This window comes from Arachis ipaensis, chromosome B04 (genome assembly GCF_000816755.2).
Source record: "Arachis ipaensis cultivar K30076 chromosome B04, Araip1.1, whole genome shotgun sequence".
NCBI classification, from domain to species: domain Eukaryota; kingdom Viridiplantae; phylum Streptophyta; class Magnoliopsida; order Fabales; family Fabaceae; genus Arachis; species Arachis ipaensis.
Genome location: NC_029788.2, coordinates 30,805,684 through 30,820,634, shown reverse-complemented (window position 1 = coordinate 30,820,634; position 14,951 = coordinate 30,805,684). Strand labels below are relative to the sequence as shown.

Genomic DNA, 14,951 nt, shown 5'->3' with positions numbered 1-14,951 from the left:
CCAAAATGTCCTCCACTCTCAGAAGAGTAGCAGGCCTCTAAAATGGACTGGAATTCTGATTGAGGCACACACCTTCTAATTATCTGGTCAGCACCATACCTCCATAAATATGGGTCATCCCATATATAATATTTGGACTCGCTTTTCACCTTGTCCTTTTGATGCTTGGTAAAATTAGGAGGGAAAGTGTGACTAACTAGATAATTAGCTATAGGAGCATACCAAGGGACTACTTTAGATATTGCGTACATGCTGTCAAATGGAAAAGCATCATTAATAGGAGTAGAGTCATCCTTGATATGCTCAAGGCGACTCAAGTGGTCTACCACTAAATTCTGGGAACAACTCCTATCCTTAATTTCTAAATCAAATTCTTGCAGCAGCAATATCCAACAAATTAGCCTTGGTATAAACTCTTTTTTAGCTAATAAATACTTTAGTGCTGCATGGTCTGAGTACACTACCACCTTAGTACCAAGTAAATAAGCTCGAAATTTATCCAGAGCAAAAACAATAGCCAGAAGCTCTTTTTTAGTGGTAGTGTAATTAGACTGAGCAGCGTCTAAGGTCTTAGAAGCATAAGCAATTACGAAAGAATCCTTACCTTCGCGCTGGGCCAGCACTGCTCCTACTGCATGGTTGGAGGCATCACACATAATCTCAAAGGTCTGGCTCCAGTCTAGTCCTCTCACAATCGGAGCTTGAGTCAAGGCAATCTTCAGCTTATCAAACGCTTCTATGCAATCCTCACTTAGCTCAAACTCAACATCTTTCCGCAGCAGTCTAGATAAAGGCAATGCTACCTTACTGAAGTCCTTTATAAATCTCCAGTAGAAACCTGCATGGCCAAGGAACAAACAGACTTTCCTCACAGAGGAAGGGTAAGGTAAACTAGAAATCACATCTACCTTTGCTGGGTCTACAGAAATACCAGTATTAGAAACATGTCCTAGTACAATACCATGTTTTACCATAAAGTGACATTTTTCAAAATTCAATACAAGGTTTAAACTAACATACCTGTCTAATACTCTATCTAAACTATCCAAGCAAAGGTTAAATGAATCACCATATACTCTAAACTCATCCATGAAAACTTCCATACGGTTCTCAATAAGATCTGAGAAGATACTCATCATGCACCTTTGGAAAGTAGCCGGTGTATTACACAAGCCAAAAGGCATCCTCTTGTATGCATACGTTCCAAAGGGACATGTGAAAGTAGTCTTTTCCTGATCTTCAGGAGCTATATGAATTTGAAAATAGCCTATATAACCATCTAAAAAGCAGTAATGTGATTTACCTGAGAGGCGATCAAGCATTTGATCAATAAATGGCAAGGGGTAATGATCCTTGCGAGTAGCTTGGTTGAGGCGCCTATAATCAATGCAAACTTTCCAGGAATTCTGCACTCTAGTTGTCAAGAGCTCTCCATGCTCATTCTTTACTGTTGTGACTCTAGACTTCTTGGGCACCACTTGTACTGGGCTGACCCATTCGCTATCTGAGATGGGATAGATGATATCAGCTTCAAGCAGTCTGGTCACTTCTTTCTTGACAACTTCTAAGATGGTAGGATTCAACCGCCTTTGAGGTTGACGGACAGGCCTTGCTCCCTCTTCTAAAAATATCCTGTGCTCACAAACTTGAGGGCTGATGCCTACTATATCTGCCAAGCTCCACCCAATTGCTTTCTTGTGTCGTCTCAGCATACTGAGCAGCTGCTCCTCCTATTGGGAAGTGAGTTCCCTTGCAATGATAACCGGAAGCTTCTGATTATCTTCAAGGTAAGCATACTTGAGGTGGGGTGGAAAGGGCTTTAATTCCAATTTCTGCTCATGGCTAGGCACTTGATCTTCTAGAGCCAATGATGGTTGTAACGTGTCTTCATCTTGTCCAGGGGGCGTCCCCACACTTGCATCTTGCTCCATGTGCCGCTCTTCTATTTCCTCCTGGTGAACTGCAGCTATAGTCTCATCAATGATATCGTACTGGAAGATGGAATGATCTTCAGGGGGATGCTTCATAGCTTCATCCAAATTGAAGCTCACTGCCCTGCCATCTATCTCAAAGGAGTAAGTTCCTGAGAAGGCATCCAGCTTGAACTTTGAAGTCTTCAGGAATGGCCTTCCAAGCAGGATGGATGATGGTCTTCCTGAGTCATTAGGGGGCATCTCCAAATTATAGAAGTCAATAGGAAATTTGAGCCAGATAAACCACTATTTTATGGTTTATTTTTTGTTTAATTGAGTGGTTTCATCAAAGTCTCTACCCACTTATTCATATGATTTGCATGATTTTACAATCCCTTCCTAGTTTTGCTTTATGGTTGAAAACTTGCTTCCTAGAGATCTTTGATTAGTGTATTAATAAATTCTCCTTTATACCATTCGATGCCGCGATCCGTGTGTTAAGTGTTTCAGGCTTTATAGGGCAGGAATGGCTTAAAAAATGGAGAGGAAGCTTGCAAAAATGGAAGGAACACAAGAAACCAAGGAGGTAACCAGCAAGCACCGATGCGCACGCATGGCTCACGTGAGCGCGCGGAATGGAGAAAATTGCAGCGACACGAGCGCATGCCTGACGCGTACGAGTGGATTGGAGTCTGCACAAAAGACGCGCACGTATGGACGACGCATACGCGTGACAAGAAAATTTGCCAAATGATGCACACGCGTGACTGACGCATACGCATGACCTACGCGATCTGCAAAAATAACAGAAAACACTGGGGGCAATTTTGGGCCGCATTTTGACCCAGTTTTCGGTCCAGAAACACAGAATAAAGCCAGGGAACATGCAGAGACTCAACACACATTCACACATTCTCATTAGGATAGTTTTTAGGATTTTGGATCTGCATCTAGAGAGAATTTACTCTTCCTCTAGGTTTTCTTTACATTCGTAGTTTCATAGTTTATTGCTTTTGCTTTTGGATATTGAAGAGTCATCACCTCCGTTGAAGATACTATTCTAGTTTGTTTCCTTACCTACTCTTTTATTTATTCCATATTCTTAATTCTTGTTTAGAGTGGTAATTGGATTATTTTGGATTTATTAATACAAAGGATTACTTTTATTTTTAATTAATTCTCAATCCCTATTTTATTTAATTTATCATGTCTTCTTCTTATATTTTTATGAGCGTTATATTCATGTCAATGGAGTAGACTCCATACTTGACATGGGGGTTGATTAAGAGGAGACACTTGAGTTGGAATGCTCAAAGTGCTTAGTTAAATTGGAAGTTATTGGCTAATTATGTATTTACTAACGCTAGACCTTCCCAAGGGAGAGGACTAGGATTTGCAAATAAGAGTTAGCTCAATCACTTGACTTTCCTTTATTTAGTAAGGGTTAACTAAGTGAAAATAACAACCTCTTTATACTACACTTGAGAAAATTCCAACAAGGATAGAACTTCCAATTAATCATTCTCCCACTCAAGGCTTTTTATTTTGAATAATATAAATTCCTTTTAATTTTCATTGCAGTTAATTACAATTGTTTATTTTTTGTTATTCGACTCTCAAAATTCTCGGAAAACCCCTGATTAATAACATAGCACCCTTTCTAGCAACTCGTTGGGAGACGACCTGGGACTCATACTCCCAGTAATTTTATTCTAAACTTTTGTGATAACTTTTCTAAATTGATGAGGCAGATCTTAGCTGGTTAAGAACTATACTCACAACGTATTCCCTATATTGATTTCTTAATTAGCCGACTTCTGCCCTCGCATCAATTTTTGGCACCGTTGCCGGGGAGTTGCAATTGTGTGCTGAATTATTAATTAGTGTACATATTTTTATTTTAATTTGCGTATTTTATTTTATTTTATTACCATGAGCTGTATATTTTTTTCATTGAATGACGTGTTCACTTCCTGATCCGAGCTTAGCCGCATTTGATCCTGAAATTGAAAGAACTCTTTCACGTATTAGGCGAGCTCGACGCATGTTAGCCTCTGAGGGTGGTGAAGTGATTGTTATCGATTCACCAGTCTCATCTGAGGGCAAATCTGAACCGCCATCTGAGGAAGAAACAAGCTTCTTTACTACTGATTCAGTTGATTCACGTGCAGATAACATGGCAGCACCTAGGAGGATTACTCTCCAGGAAGCTGGAGCCCCAGAATTTACACTGCAGCCGTATCAAGTGCATCATCCAACTCTGGCTGCAGATTTTGAGCTGAAGACTGCACTAATCAACTTGATGCCCAAGTTTCATGGCTTACCTGCTCAGGAGCCCATCAAGCACCTCAGAGATTTTCAGACAGCCTGTTCTACTGTTAGGCGTCATGGTGCAAATGAAACTTCTATTTTGTTAACCGCCTTCCCATTTTCTCTTGAGGGAAAGGCGAAGGAGTGGTACTACTCCCAACTTGAAGCAACTGTCACCAACTGGGATATGCTCAGGAGAGAATTCCTGGAAAAATACTTTCCAGCTGAAGTTATAGATAGATTGAGAAAAGAGATCTCTTGTATTGTTCAAGGAGAATCAGAGACTCTTTATGAGTACTGGGAGCGCTTTAAGAACCTTCTGGACGCATGCCCCCATCACATGATTGACAAGTTAGAGTTGATCAGCTACTTCACTCAAGGCATGAATCCTCGGGATAAAACTACACTAGCTGGTGCTAGTAATGGTTCTCTGAAAAATTACAAGACCGCAGATGAAGCATGGCAACTGATCAGCGACTTAGCTGAGTCCACTAGAAATCACAGGCACAGGAACAGCCACTCAAAGACTGTAGCAGAGGTTTCCTCTAGCAGTAAGACTACTGCTCTTACACAGAGTATATGTGAAATGACCAACCTACTAAAACAGATGCAGTTGAATTAACAACAAACTCAGCCCTCCTCACCACAACAAGGCCAACAATTAGTTCCTCAAAGAGTATGCAGGATCTGTGCTGATTATAGTCATTACACTGATGAGTGCCCGCAGCTCCAACAAGAAGACAACACTGTGGTAGCTACTCATAACTTCTATGACCGCCCGAATCAAGGATACAATCAACAAAGCAGCAACTACAACCAAGGTGGGAACTATAACCAAGGATGGCAGGACAACCCCAACCAAGGTTGGAGAGATAATTCTAACCATGTCTGGAGGGACAACTATAACAAAGGAGGTAGAGATAACAATGGAAACCAGAGGTGGAATAACAACAACAGACAGCAGAATCAGAACCAGCCTTACAGAGCACCTCACCTAAGGCAATTGATGAGCGGATAATTTATACCCTTTTTGGCATTATTTTTATATAGTTTTTAGTATGTTTTAGTTAATTTTTATTATATTTTTATTAGTTTTTATGCAAAAATCACATTTCTAGACTTTACTATGAGTTTGTGTATTTTTCTGTGATTTCAGATATTTTCTGGCTAAAATTGAGGGACCTGAGCAAAAATCTGATTCAGAGGCTGAAAAAGGACTGCAGATGCTGTTGGATTCTGACATCCCTGCACTCGAAGTGGATTTTCTGGAGCTACAGAAGCTCAATTGGCGCGCTCTCAATTGCGTTGGAAAGTAGACATCCTGGGCTTTTCCGCAATATATAATGGTCCATACTATGCTCGAGATTTCATGGCCCAAACTAGTATTCAAAGTCAGCCCAAGGAATTCTGGCGTAAAACGCCTAAACTGGCACCAAAGCTGGTGTTTAACTCCAGAAACAGCCTAAGCACGAAAAAACTTCAATGTTCAGCCCAAGCACATACCAAGTGGGCCCCAAAAGTAGATTTCTGCATTATCTGTACTTAGTTACTCATTTTCTGTAAACCCTAGTTACTAGTTTTATATAAAAACTACTTTTAGTGATTTCTTTTGAAAATATTTGGACGGTTAGTCCTTAGAGTCTTTTGACCATCTTTTGATATTGTACACGTTTGGAGGCTGGCCATTCAGCCATGCCTAGACCTTTTTCACTTATGTATTTTCAACAGTGGAGTTTCTACACCTCATAGATTAAGGTGTGGAGCTCTGCTGTTCTTCATGAATTAATGCAAAGTACTATTGTTCTTCTATTCAATTCAAGCTTATTCTTATTCTAAGATATCCACTCGCACTTCAACCTGATGAATGTGATGATCCGTGACACTCATCATCATTCTCACTTATGAACGCGTGCCTGACAACCACGTCCGTTCTATCTGCAATAGCTTGAGTGTGTATCTCTTAGCCTCCTGGTCCATGACGCATGGTTGCCTCTCCTGACAACAGAGCCTTTCATTCCATGAGATCAGAGTCTTCGTGGTATAGGCTAGAACCATTGGAAGCATTTCTGGGATCCGGAAAGTCTAAACCTTGTCTGTGGTATTCTGAGTATGATCTGGGAAGGGATGACTGTGACGAGCTTCAAACTTGCGAATGTGGGGCGCAAGTGACAGTGCACAAAAGGACAATGGTCCTATTTCGACGCTAGCGGGAATCGACAGATGATTAGCCGTGCGGTGATAGCACATATGGATTTGTTTTCATCCGAAAGGATCATACAGCTTGCCATGGAAGGAGGTAACGCATGGTTGGAAGAAGGCAATAGGAAAGCAGAGGTTCAGAAGCAACAAAGCATCTCTATACACTTATCTGAAATTTCCACCAATGAATTACATAAGTATTTCTATCTTATTTTATATTTTATTTATCAAAACCCCATAACCATTTTAATCCGCTTGACTGAGATTTACAAGGATGACCATAGCTTGCTTCAAGCCGACGATCTCCGTGGGATCGACCCTTACTCACGTAAGGTATTACTTGGACGACCCAGTGCACTTGCTGGTTAATTGCATCGGAGTTGTGAAGAAGTGTTAAGATCATTATTTCGCCATACCAAGTTTTTAAATCACAATTTCGTGCATCAGCAATCACAAAGACCCCAGCACAACCAACAACAGGTCCCTCAGATCACTTATCCCACTTCCTCATCAAATGACGAGATGCTTCGTTCTCTCGCACAAGGACAACAAGACATGCAGACTACACTAAACTCTACTTTAAATGGTCTGAATGCTACTTTACAAGCTCTAACCGCCCGAATAGATTCATTACCTACTTCCACTAACCAACCGTTAAGCTCCAATGGAATTCCTTCTTAACCCTTACCTAACCCCAAGGGTGACATCAATGCCATCACTTTGAGGTCCGGAACCACACTGCAAGAGAGGACCCAGGAGGAGCCAAGCCCAATAGAACACACCCAAATTAAAGACTCAGTGGACGTGGAAGATGCTGAAATGAAAGATGCTAAAGAGGAAGATGAATTGTAAGACGAGGTTCAAGAAGAAGTAGCTCAGCCAAGAAATGGAGCACCAAAAGATGCAGAGGCTGCAAGTGGCACCATTCCTATCCCTTTTCCACACCTTACAAGGAAGTCCAGGAAGTAGATGGAACTTGATCCCAAAATGGTAGAAATTTTCAAAAAGGTTGAAGTAACATTCCCCTTTTTTATGTTATTCAGCAAGTACCTAAATATGCAAAGTTTCTGAAAGATTTATGCATACATAAAGATAAAATTAATGAATTAGAAACTATTCCTTTAGGTAGTTCTATATCTACTTTAATGGGAGGTATACCTGAAAATGTAGTGATCCAGGTCCATGCATGGTTAAATGTACCATTGGAGGTGTAATATTTTCTGACTACATGTGTAATTTAGGAGTGTGTGTTAGTATAATGCCATTGTCTATATATGATGCTTTGAAGCTCCCTCCCTTAAAAAGGTCGGCAGCTCATTTTGTGTTAGCAGATAAAAGCATTATTGCAGTAGTTGGAATTGCTGAAGATGTATTAGTGAGCATTAAGGGGCTCACATTTTCCATTGACTTCTATATCCTGGAAATGCCCCCTAATGACTCACGAAGACCATCATCAATCGTGCTTGGAAGACCATTCGTGAAGACTTCAAAGTTCAAGCTGGATGCATTCTCAGGAACTTACTCCTTTGAGATAGATGGCAGAGCAGTGAGTTTCAGTTTAAATGAAGCTATGAAGCACCCTCCAAAAGATCATTCTGTCTTCCAGTGTGACATCATTGATGAAACTGTAGCTGAAGTTCACCAAGAAGAAGTAAAAGAGAAGCACATGGAGCAAGGTCAAAGTGTGGGGACACCCTCTGAACACAATGAGGGCACTTTGCCATTATCATTAGCCCAAGATAATCCAAGGCCTAGCCATGAGCAGAAATTGAAATTAAAGCCACTTCCTCCACACCTCAAGTATGCTTACCTTGAAGATAATCAGAAGTTCCCAGTTATCATTGCAAAGTAACTCACTTCCCAATAGGAAGAACAACTGCTTAGTGTGCTGAGAAAACATAAGAAAGTAATTGGATGGAGCTTGGCAGATATAGTAGGCATCAACCCTCAGGTTTGTGAGCATAGAATATACTTAGAAGAGGGAACAAAGCCTGTCCGTCAACCCCAAAGAAGATTGAATCCCACCATCTTAGAAGTTGTCAAGAAAGAAGTGACCAGGCTACTTGAAGCAGATATCATTTACCCCATCTCAGACAGTGAATGGGTTAGTCCAGTACAAGTGGTGCCTAAGAAGTCTGGAGTCACAACAGTAAAGAATGACCATGGAGAGCTCCTGACAACTAGAGTGCAGAATTCATGGAGGGTTTGCATTGACTATAGGCGTCTCAACCAAGCCACTCGCAAGGATCATTACCCGTTGCCATTTATTGATCAGATGCTTGATCTCCTGTTAGGTAAATCCCATTACTGCTTTTTAGATGGTTATACAGGTTACTTTCAAATCCATATAGCTCCTGAAGATCAGGAGAAAACTACTTTTACATGTCCCTTTGGAACGTATGCATATAAAAGGATGCCCTTTGGCTTATGTAATGCACCGGCTACTTTCCAAAGATGCATGATGAGTATCTTTTCAGATCTCATTGAAATTGTATGAAAGTTTTCATGGATGATTTTAGCGTATATGGTGATTCTTTTAACCTTTGCTTGGATAGTTTAGCTAGAGTATTAGACAGGTGTGTTAGTTCAAAGCTTGTATTGAATTTTGAAAAATGTCACTTTATGGTAAAACAAGGGATTGTACTAGGACATGTTGTGTCTAATACTGGTATCTCTATAGATCCAGCAAAGGTAGATGTCATTTCTAGTTTACCTTATCCCTCCTCTGTGAGGGAAGTCCGTTCGTTCCTTGGCCATGTAGGTTTCTACAGGAGATTCATTAAGGACTTCAGTAAGGTAGTATTACCTTTATCCAGACTACTGTAGAAAGATATTGAGTTCGAGTTCAGTGAGGATTACATGCAAGCATTTGATAAGCTGAAGATCGCCCTAACTCAAGCTCCAATTGTAAGAGGACTAGACTGGAGCCAGCCATTTGAGATTATGTGTGACGCCTCCAACCATGCAGTAGGAGCGGTGCTGGCTCAGCGCGAAGGTAAGGATCCTTTCGTAATTGCTTATGCGTCTAAGACCTTAGACGCTGTTCAGTCTAATTACACTACCACCGAAAAAGAGCTTCTTGCTATTGTTTTTGCTCTGGATAAATTCCGAACCTATTTACTTAGTACTAAGGTGGTAGTGTACTCGGACCATGCAGTGCTAAAATATTTATTAGCTAAAAAGAGTCCAAACCAAGGCTAATACGTTTGATACTGCTACTGCAAGAATTTGATTTAGAAATTAAGGATAGGAGTGGTAACCAGAATTTAGTGGTTGACCACTTGAGTCGCCTTGAGCACATTAAGGATGACTCCACTCCCATTTGATAGTTTGCATGCAGTATCTGAAGTAGTTCCTTGGTATGCACCTGTAGCTAATTATCTAGTTAGCCATACTTTTCCTCCCAATTTCACTAAGCATCAAAAGGACAAGCTGAAAAGCGAGTCTAAATATTATATATGGGATGAACCATACTTATGGAGGTGTGGTGCTGACCAGGTAATGAGAAGGTGTGTGCCTCAATCAGAATTCCAGTCCATTTTAGAGGCCTGCCACTCTTCTGAGAGTGGAGGACATTTTGGCCCACAAAGAACAGCTAGAAAAATCTTAGACTGTGGATTCTGGTGGCTCACTCTTTTTAAAGATGCTGCTAATTTTTGTAAATCTTTTTCCCCATGCCAAAGGTTTGGTAATATATCCAAGAGGGATGAGATGCCTCAACAGATTATGCTTTTCTGTGAAATTTTTTATATTTGGGGCATTGACTTCATGGGTCCATTTCCAAACTCTAGTGGTTACCTTTATATACTGTTAACTGTAGATTATGTTTCTAAATGGGTGGAAGCAATTTCTACTCGTACTGATGATGCTAACACTGTTGTTTCCTTTGTTAGAAACCATATTATTTGTCGATTTGGATCACCACGAGCAATCGTGAGCGATCAAGGCACTCACTTTTGTAACAGGAGACTAACAGGATTACTGAAGAAGCATGGGATTGTTCACAAAGTAGCAACAGCTTATCATCCCCAGACCAATGGACAAGCAGAAGTGTCTAATAGAGAGATAAAGCGTATTCTGGAGAAAATAGTAAAGTCTCATAGGAAGGACTGGAGTGCCAGGCTACAAGACGCACTCTGGGCATATCGAACAGTATACAAGACACCCATTGGGATGAGCCCCTTCCGCTTAGTGTACGGAAAGGCTTGCCACCTTCCAGTGGAGGTGGAACACAAAGCTTTCTGGGCTGTGAGGGAGTACAACATGAATTTTAAAAAAGCTGGTGCTGAAAGGAAGCTACAACTAGCAGAATTGGAGAACCTTCGCCTAGAAGCATATGACAACTCCATGCGATACAAGGAGAAGATGAAGGCTGTCCATGACAAGCACATAAAAAGGAGAGAGTTCAGACCAGGGGAGTTAGTTCTTCTTTATAACTCCAGACTGAGGCTCATGCCAGGCAAATTAAGATCAAGATGGGAAGGTTCCTACAGAGTAGAAAAGGCAGAGCCATACGGAGTTTTTCACTTGCGTCATCCTTCTAGCTCCAAATTCATTAAGGTCAATGGACATCACCTAAATCTCTATCATGGTGAGAAGATTAAGGATCACAAAGAACTAGAGGTCTTCCTCTTGGAAGACCCTCCAACAGAACCAGAATGAGCTTGAAGACCGTCCAACTTAAGGACGTAAAAGCAAAGTGCTAGGTGGGAGACAACCCACCATGGTATGATCGTTCTGTTTCAGTCTTAGTTTTATTTTATTCCACTTTATTTTTGTTAATTACTCTTCTCATAATCTCTGCATATAGCCTGCATTTACATTTACATTCTGCATATAAAAAAAATTTGTACGCAACGCAAGCGTCGCTGACACGACCGCGTCTTACGTGCCTTCAAAACAAAGAAGAAAAGAAGCAGAGAGTCACGCGGGAGCATGGCTGGAGGCATACTTAAGGCACACACACGCCCACGCGTGCGCGTCCCTGACGCGTCTGCGTCACTTGAGAAAATGGCCTCCCACGCGTGCGCGCACTACAAGAAAAAAGGCATGTGGCCACGCTTTTTTCTTGCCACGCTTTAAAAGTGTTGCCAAAAGTGGTCAATGGCCACGCTTTTATGAGGGTGGTGGTAGATTAGAGATTTGGCCACTTTTTTTTGCCACGCTTCAAAAGCGTGGCGAAAAGGATCAACGGCCACGCTTTTGTAAGGGTGGCAATTGATTAGAGAAATGGCCACATTTTTTCTGCCACGCTTCAAAAGCGTGGCCATAGAGAGAAACAAGGACGTTTTAAAAGCGTGGCGACAGGGTTTCATTACGGCCACGCTTACAAAACATGGCCATATCCTGGTACTCTTTTGGCACGCTTTAAAAGCGTGGCCAAAAGGTTTTTTTCTGCCACGCTTCAAAAGCGTGGCCGTAGAGAGCTACAGGAACGGTTGAACCGGACAGAGAACCGACCGGTTTAAAAGAAACTTCGTCGTTTTTGCCAAATTTGCTTACTTTCACTCTTGGTTCTGAAGCTCCTTCGTTTCTTTCTCCCTTTCTCCCTCCGTTTCTTTAATTCACAGAAACTCAGCCAAAAAACCCTAACACTGTAAGCCTACACCACCGCCGCCGCAAGGAGTGGCATACTGCTGCCGTCCGTCCGTCTATTTAGCTTCCCTCGTGCTCCAAGTCTTCAACCCCGTTCGCTGTCACCGATCGCAGCTGCTTCCTCGAGCTCGGCGTCCGTCGTCTTTGTCTGCTCAGCCGTGCTTCCGCTGCCGTTGGTTTCCGTTAATGTTCGCGTCTTCGTTTAGCCATCGTCTTCGTTCGCGTTCTTCGCCGTTCAAGTTTGCTCGGTGTTCACCGTTCACGTTCACTTGCCGTTCACCGTTCGCATTCACGTTCATCTGGAAGCCACGTTGCCCTGCTTCAAACTCTGCGACCAACCCGTGCGCTCCACCTAGCCGTCGAACTGCTCTTGTTTGTCGCTGCCGTGAGTTCCCTAAACCCACCACCAGACAATACACTCACACAACACCAATACTCTGCTTGAAACTCTGCAACTTCTTATTTCTATTACAATAAGTAACTATTTGATTTGGCAGTGGTTTAGATTTTTTTCATAGACTGAATTAAAGTATACAATAATTATGTTCTCTTCTCTATCACACTGATACTAAGCTTTGAATTCTCTTATTTCGTTTCAAGTTTACCGCACTCAACATGTTTGATGAAATGCTTTAACCATATTTTGGGTTGGTTTTATCATTTCTAGCTTTTAGAAACTTAGTAAGTTGATTGCATGTGAAATTAGAATAATTGGATCTTAGTAATTAGGAAACTTTAGCTACACAAATAGCATCTTTGTAGAAAACATATTAGCATGATGATTCCACTTGCATTAGTGTTCTTCTGGTAAATTTTAATTGTTAGTGTGAACTTGTTAATTTGCTAATTGTTCATGTGTTGTTGTTCTGTTGTTCTTCTGTTATTTTTATTTTATTTTTTTGTTGTGATTTTCTGTTTTTGAACCTGTTAAGTTGATAATTTGCTAAATTATTGGGCTGCTGTTGTTTTAATTTGCTAAATTGTTAAGTTTCTCAAATCCTTACATTAATGTTTTGGTATTTACATTTTGACAATTGTCCTTCTCAAAAGCAAATGGTCACGAGTTAATTATTCTCTTGCCAAAATTATAATTATTGGTAGGTATTCTTGATAGAGGTATTCAGCTTAATGGTCTTGACATGAAGAGTTTCATTATTGGTTATCTTTGAGATTAGAAAGTATTACCAGTTAATAATTGGAAGCTTCGGTTAATTTAGTCGTGGCTGCTATTTTATTACATGTTTAGTTTATACTTTTCTTGTTTTCAGAGAGCTTAAGCCTTGAAAATAGCAGAATTTCCTATTCTGGGCCGTATCAGGAACAGTAGGGTCCGAGTAAAGGATACAACTTTTTCATCTAGGTAAAGATAAGAAATAACACGTTGTTCTATGGGTTCACTCTCATGTTATTTGTGTTAGTTAAATTTCTGGAATTGTAGTAGATGGTGGGTTTCTTACGAGTGCATCAACTTCTATAAAAAATGAGGATTTTTGGTTTCAAAAGTAATTACAACATTTTAGGTCCTCAACGTTTTCTATGAATTTTAAAACTATCTCGTTTACCATTTGTGTTTTTGCACTGTCAATTGTTTCAACCACTTTCTCGGTGTTACTTGATGGTTTTGTAGACAGTATGGAACCAGAGAAAGTAAAGAAGTTGCTGTAGAAGGGAGAGTTCAGTTTGATCTGCTCCAGGTAATGTTGATTTTGCTTTTCATTAACAACCCTCTGTTTGGATAATCCAACTTTATTGCTGAGGTAATTTATGATGTCAATTTGATTGGTAATGAAGAAAATGAAAACATGTATTACAATTTCCTGTTTTCCTGAAAGTTATTTACCTTGTGTCATTAGCTTCAAAGTGAGGATGAAAATGATGCTGAGCCAAAAACAAAAGTGAGACTCATTGTTCCAAATGGTTCTTGTGGTGGTATAATTGGCAAGGGAGGTGCTACCATTAGGTACTATTGCTTTTCCTCATTAAGTTATCTATTTACAATTTTTTGAAATATGTACAGATAAAAGTAGTTGTTGATACTATCATACTACTATGTCTTAATTTATGATTATGGGTGTATTGTGATTTCATGTGGTTCTTTGGTGTTCCAACTTTTATTTCCCCTTGCTCCCCCTAAATTATGTCAGAAAAGAGAGAGTTCTTAATTGTAGGACCCTTTCTCTTTGTTTTTAAATTACACATGATTGGTGATGAAAGCTTAGAGCATAAATTCTTGCCTTTGGTCAGGTCATTCATTGAAGAATCTCAAGCTGGAATTAAGATATCTCCTCAGGATAATAATTATTACGGACTGAATGATAGGCTAGTGACACTGACAGGAACTCTCGATGATAACAAATGCTTCAATACGTGATGTACAGTTAGATTCTGCTCATGTTCAGTTTTCTAATTCTAGTGATGCTCAGACTTTACTTGAAAAGGAAGAAGAAAATACTAATTCTAATATCCTTCCTACAAGTGTTGATAGAACTGAAGTATCGCCATCACAAGGTGAGTATGAAGATCTTGAAAGGGTGCTATCTCGAGATCTTTCAGGCCTAGATTTGTCTGACCAAAACAATGAAGTTACTGATGAAAATAGTTTTACTTTTAACCCAAGCCAATTGACTGGGAAAATCTATGCCCCTTGCTCAGACTTATGTTCATGGTTTTTTATTGTATTGGCTGATATTGATCTATACAAAGGATTGAAAATTTATATTGTGTAGCAATGAAGATCAAGCAAGGAAAAGAATTTTTTTTTTAATTTAACAAGGCTTTCAACACGCTTTTAAAGCGTGGCTGTATATCTTACTATGGCCACGCTTTAAAAGCGTGGCCGTATCTCGTCTACTGCCACGCTTTAAAAGCGTGGCCGCATCTCGTCTACTACCACGCTTGTAAAAGTGTGGCCATATCTCTCCTATCGGCCATATC

The 14,951-nt window shown here is 40.4% G+C and overlaps 1 long non-coding RNA gene across 1 annotated transcript; it reads left to right on the top strand.

Moving 5' to 3' along the window:
• LOC110271016 lies at nt 13,839-14,711 on the top strand. The gene is made up of 2 exons (XR_002360957.1): nt 13,839-13,977; nt 14,262-14,711. It is a non-coding gene; the product is annotated as an uncharacterized LOC110271016 (long non-coding RNA).